Source organism: Adiantum capillus-veneris, chromosome 25, assembly GCF_014529385.1.
Source record: "Adiantum capillus-veneris isolate H3 chromosome 25, ASM1452938v2, whole genome shotgun sequence".
Taxonomy (NCBI): Eukaryota; Viridiplantae; Streptophyta; class Polypodiopsida; order Polypodiales; family Pteridaceae; genus Adiantum; species Adiantum capillus-veneris.
The window spans coordinates 53,664,994-53,671,422 of NC_140955.1; positions in this window are offsets into that span (position 1 = coordinate 53,664,994).

The following is a 6,429-nucleotide window of genomic DNA, read 5'->3' on the forward strand; positions in this document are numbered from 1 at the left end:
GATATACTGTCTATAAAATCCAACCATGCCTAAAAATATTTGAAGCTCCTCAACCGTGTTGAGATGTGGCCATCAAACAATGGCAGCGACCTTGTCAGTGTCCATCTTGATACCAAAATAAGAGATCACATGACCGAGGTAATGTATCTCTGTTTTAAATAAATCGCACTTGCTTTACTTAGCATACAACGCGTGAGCTCGTAGCTGTTCAAACACTAATCGTAAGTGTTCTATGTGTTCATCTTCAGTCTTACTGTAAATGATAATATCATCAAGGAAAACAACAACAAATTTTCCAAGATAGGGACGTAAGACACTATCCATGAGTGTCAGAAATGTAGCTGGAGCATTGGTTAGACCAAAAGGCATAACCAAAAATTCAAAATGCACGAACCGTGTTCTAAAGGCAGTTTTGGAGATATCTTGCAGAAAGGATACGTACCTGGTGGTATCCTGAACGAAGATCTATCTTTGTATACTATCTTGCCCCGTGGAGTTGATCAAACAACTCATCCACTCGAGGCAGAGGATACTTGTTCTTGATGGTTATCGCGTTTAATCCGCGATAATCTATGCACATGCGCATAGTACCATCTTTCTTTTTTACCAATAGAATTGGTGATGCCCAAGGCGAAGTGCTAGATCTAATGAAACCACGAGCGAAGTAGTCACCCAACTGACTCTCAACCTCCTTGGCTTCTTTAGCATTCATACGATAAGGTGGTTTACTCACCGGTTTAGTGTCTGGCAAGACATCTATGCCATGGTGCACATCACATGTAGGGGGTAAACCCGGTGGTAAATCACTTGAGAATACATCACTATACTCCGTGAGTAGGTGAGTCAGCTTTTGCCATGCAAAAGGAGAAAATAAACTAGAGTTATGCTGGGATGGAGAATCTTGTAATGTTTGTTTTACAACAGTTGCACGTTGTTCTATAGAATTAAAATTGAGAGCACTTTGCTCGTTAGATTTGTTAACATTTTGTTTATCAGTAAAATTCATTGTACTTTGCATACCATTACTAGAATTCATTGCACTTTGCATACCATTATTAGAATTCACCGCACTTTGCTCTTGAGAATTCACAAGATTTGGAAACAAGCAGTAATACAAAAAGACTTCATCTATTAAATTTTCTTTCTGCAAAATAGAAAGCTCGGTTGTACATATAAGAGGTGCAGATGGTATATTTTTCTCACCAAGAAAAAGCACATATTTACCATTGGCCATAAAGGATAAGGAGTTGTGTTCATAACTAGTGTGCAATGTGTTTCCTAAACCATGGCGCCACTCCCGTCCTAAAACTACATCAGCACGATCCATGTTCATAACTTGGGAGTCAAGGGTCATCATATGATCTTGAACAATAAGCTCAACCCCTTGAACTACCATGTCCCTTACTTCTTTATCATTCCCAGACATCTGCTCCACCACATACTTGTGAGAGCAAGGAGTCTGTGTAAGCTTCAATTTCTTGACTAGCTTATAGTTCAAGAAGTTATGAGTTGCACCATCATCCACTAAAATACGAACACGTTGTCCGTTATAGGGCCATGCATACAAATCAAATCATGGGGACCAAAGGTTGGCTGCCACATTGAAGCAGGCACATAACACTTGTGCTTTTCTTCCATATGAAGAACCTCTACAGCACAATATTTAGGAGATGAATCTAATGTGAAGCGTTGCACCGTGTGCATGGCCTTTTCTTTGCCTTGCAAAAGAGGACAATCTTTCTTGTTATATTGGTTCGAAAGACATCTAAAACACAAATTGTGTTTCTTTGCACGCTCAAAATCAGCAGTGTTGAGAGACCCACGCAGAGTATCTCGTGATTGCTTAGGCTTCTTAGCCTCTTGTGGGCGTGGAGAGATAGATTGTCTCTTGTTCCTCTTGGAACATGTGGGAGATCTACCTCGCCATTGGCTCTTAGCCACATTGCTCTTAGCAAAAGTATTCTTAGAGTAGGGAACATTTCGTTTCCTCTCTTGGTCATCATCATATCTTTATGGATGACTAATGACTTCTTCCAAAGTTTTGGGATGTTGGGTCTTGACATGAAGACGATAGTCTTTGTCAAGATCCATATTAAAACCCCATATCTTTTGGAATTCATCTAGACCTTCTAATTTTAATATGATTTCCCGATATTGTGAAAGGTACTGTGTGAGAGAGACACCAGACATGCGGCATGCATCCCATGCTAACCAATTCTTATCTTCTTCATTGGAGTCCAAAAACTCTTTGGAGAAAGAAGCTTGAACGCAGCCCAAGACGGAGGACGAGCATCTATTGGAAATGTCATCCACCATTTATAGGCCTTGCCTTTAAGAGATAGATTTGTTTCCACAGTTGTCTTTATATCTGGGGTGTGTTTCAATCTATAAATATCACTCTATTTGTGTAAGAACGTATTGACCGCATCCTTGTTGCGATTACACTCTTCCCCGTGAAACTCAAGAATGGTGATATTCTTAAGTAATGCATTGCTACCTTCTGCATCTTCTACAGCACTTGTCTCTTGGACTCCTTGAGTCGTGCGAGCTTGGTTCCCTTGAACCGTGCCACTTGTGGCTCCTTGAGTTGTCTGTGAATTCATAAATTTCACAAGTAACTCTGTAAGATTGGTAACATTTGCATTGAGTGCAGAGAGGTTTCTTTCAAGTACGCTTTGGCGATGTTCCAAAGTCTTGAAAGAAGCCATATCTACAAGCCCATGATCTCCTAGATCATCATCATCATGCATATTAGTGTCAGCAGCACCCATGGTGCCCTGATTTTGGTCTACGTGCTCAAAATCAAACGTGTGTGTAGGTGGGATATCCTCACTGGCCATGGTAAACACACACTAATGCAAAGAGAGAAAAAGAAACAACAACTTGCACCTTGAGAAATTGAACAATTTGTGTTTTGTATGTTCTGCGATTTGCGTTGCATGCGAACCTCGCCTTGTGGGAAGTTGAGCGCTTCACTTGTCGTTCTTTGTAAGGACACCGTTGATGATCTTTACAAAAACTTGTCGTTTTTGTGAACGCTTTTCTTCACTTTGAAGCTACCTCCTTGAGGAAAAAAGAATTTTTGGAGGAAAACTTGCCTTCCTCTAAGAAGTGAAAAGGAAGGGTAAAGCTACTTCCGTGAAGTTTGAAGCTTTCCCTTTCCTTCTAGTTTTTCTTTCAACACAAGTAGACTATCTTTCTTTGTTATACACAACAAGAGCCAATAGCTTGATGGTAAAGTGTTGGCCTCTTACCCTCATGGGGTGGGTTCAATCCTCCTTCATGCAAGGGTTAAGCGGGCCTTCCCGTGCGTAGCCAATGGTGCCAACGGAAGCCTTTGGAGCCTCGGTGCCGTCGAGTTGCCAGTCGAGTTTGCCTTGGTCGCCCGCTATGGAGGGCGTAGATGGGGCGGTCGGCTATCGCTGTCTGTCCACGCGTTGCTCGCACAGGAAACTATGTCTGTCTTCTTTTTGCTGCACAGCGGTGACGTGGCTGTCTGCGGAACGTGGGGGAGAAACAGGGCGTCGCACGCACATACGAATCCGCTTTTAGCCTCTTTCCAAAAATAGCTCGGATACCAGTGAAAGGGCAGTGGTAATGCGTGTGCTAGTCTCCACCCAACCGTGCTATCTTATAGCCTCCCCCTAGCGTACACACTGTCCGGCCATGCTGGTGGCCTTGCCCATAGGACCCATGTCCTTACAGCATTGGTTTCAAATACTTTTTTATTGCTCCGGATACTAAGCATGCTTTTATGCACTTATGGAATCTCATATTGAGCATGTGCACGTTCGTTGATGCAGTTCATGCTAGTATACGTGGTTTATGGTATTCTTGATGTAGAGTTAACATTGGATGCCATATGGTTTGATACCTCTCATGCGTGATTGAGCCCACTATCATCACTCAGGTTGTTTTGAAAGGGTATGATATGTTGTGCTTGCAAATCTTTTGGCACTTGCTTATGTACATATCTTGCTCACGTTAGTGGTGATTACTTTATAATGTATGTATGGTCTTGAAGGATATTGTAAGCACACTCGTGGGGTTGATTTGGCATTGGCAACTTGAATCTCAAGTCTTTGAAGCCTTTTGTGAGAATCATGGTGAGATTTTTGAAGCCAAGCATTGTGAGGCAACCTTACACAGTGTGAGGTAAATTAGGTTTCTTGAGATATCCTTTTTGTGACCTCGCCATAGGATATGTATACAAAGGACAAAGTGCATCGCATGCCGCATTGGCGAGTCAATATAGATTAGAGATTTTGGTCAATGATAATGCACTTGGTCAAATAGACACTCTCTATGCACATAGTCATTGTATGATTGTTTTTTGGCTCTCTATTGGTTGACATTTTATTGCATTTACATAGGAGACTCTATTTAAATTACGTCATTTTTCTCTCCATAAAATTCTCCCTTAGTTATAGTTATGGCATCACCTTTTGAGATGATATTTATAATATCCGCAAGTTCCATATGTAAGGAACAAATCCATGATTTTTTTATTCAGATGAACCAATAGCACCATTGTTTGAACACAGAGAGTGATGATACCCATCACTAACACATTATTTATACTTTATGGATAAAAAAGAAATAAAAAGTTGCACAACTATATATGCTCCATTGGATCTACATGCACGCTTCTCTCTCTCTGTCTCTCTCTCTCTCTCTCTCTCTCTCTCTCTCTCTCTCTCTCTCTCTCAATCGTTCCTTTCTTGTTGTATATTTATATGCACTAACTTGAACTTGTTCTAAATTCAGTGTTCATTTTAGAAAGGAGCCCGAGAGGAAGGGAGGGGAGGGGAGGATGGTTTAAGGTGTAAAAAATTCCAAGAGAATCAATTGAGTTACCTGGTTGCTCGAGCTTGCATTCTAGAGAGGATGTAATGTTTATGAAAGACCAAAATGGTCAAGAATAACATGGTTGTCGAGTACTTTGACTAATAATATTGTCCACATACTACCTTTGATACAATGTAAAGAATGTGAGATACATGGCTATTATAAGGAGCCATCAATTAGATATTGATTATTGCACTACTGTAAGTAATGAACAAAGTAACCACACTCTAGCAAGCCAAAGCAAATATTTATTTCTTTTGTTGTTTCAAGCCCACGCATTGCATTTGAGCCAAGAGGTATTTGATAATACATTAACTACTCATAAACCTACATCAAGTTCTAGTTTTTTGTCATACAAATTGAAAGATCTTATGTCTACCATTGTGATATTTGTCGTTGCCAACTTCGTCATGATAAATTGTCATCTATTTTGTTGACCATCACATTCTCCTCTATCACATTGGAAATCAAAAGATGATATGATCAATTTTTTGATATTTTTGTTGTTTAAGTTTTGGAGACACATCTAATGATTTCACTTGGGTTTATGTTTGAAACACTATCATATGAAGTAATAAAACCACACGACTATATCGCCTTTGCAATGGATCAAGCTTCTTAATTAAAGAAAAAGTGATGCTTTTAGCACTTCATTGCAAAACCTAGTACAATATGATTCTTGAACTAGTCTAAATGCTTATTTTCAAATTAAAAACAAATTGTTTCTCCCTATTACCAAAATGACGTTTTATTAAGTTTGTTTTTTGTTAGCATATGTGTCTTATGCATCATATTGATAATTCCTATATTGTTAATTTCTGATATAGTACAAAAGATAATACATGGAGATAATAGATATAATGTTTTTCTTCTTTTTAATATAACATTTTTCTCAATCAAAATGTCAAGTTTTTTTTTGTAACTTATTATATACTATATTGTTGTGGCAAACATCATTAGGAAATATTGACAACATAAAAGAAAACTATCATATCTAGACATTCATAATATTTCTTGTGTGGATCAATTCTTGTTGATATCAAAGTAAATCATATGCACTTAACAACTACGCTCATGCTTAAATTAAGCTATTTATTAAAAATTTTAGTGATAACTTACAAGGCTTTCACCTTTGATTAGTGAATTCCTGGAGCAAAGATAGATTATCCTATCTTAATTTATGAATTTTCAATCATAAACAGTTGATATTACAATGGTAATAAAATCTCATAACGTAATTTTGTTTATTACAAGCTAATTGTGCAACCTATTTAATTTTAGTGCATTGTTTATACATGCTAGAAACAGAAGCATTTTCCTCGGTCTAGGCTAAGCGTCATACAACATAAATGTGAAGGATATTTCCATTGAGTTTCACAAAACAATACAATGAAATTAACACAAAAAATAAGTTCATTTAATTTTCTCATCAATACAAACAAAAACAAGTGAAAGGGTCACAGTGACTTTCTAAAATAACAAGAAAATGATAAAATTATTAGGTTGAGTTTAACTAAAATTATATAAGATAAAGCATTGTTCAAGAATATCTCTTTTATTAAGGGAGTTTCCTCCTTGTAA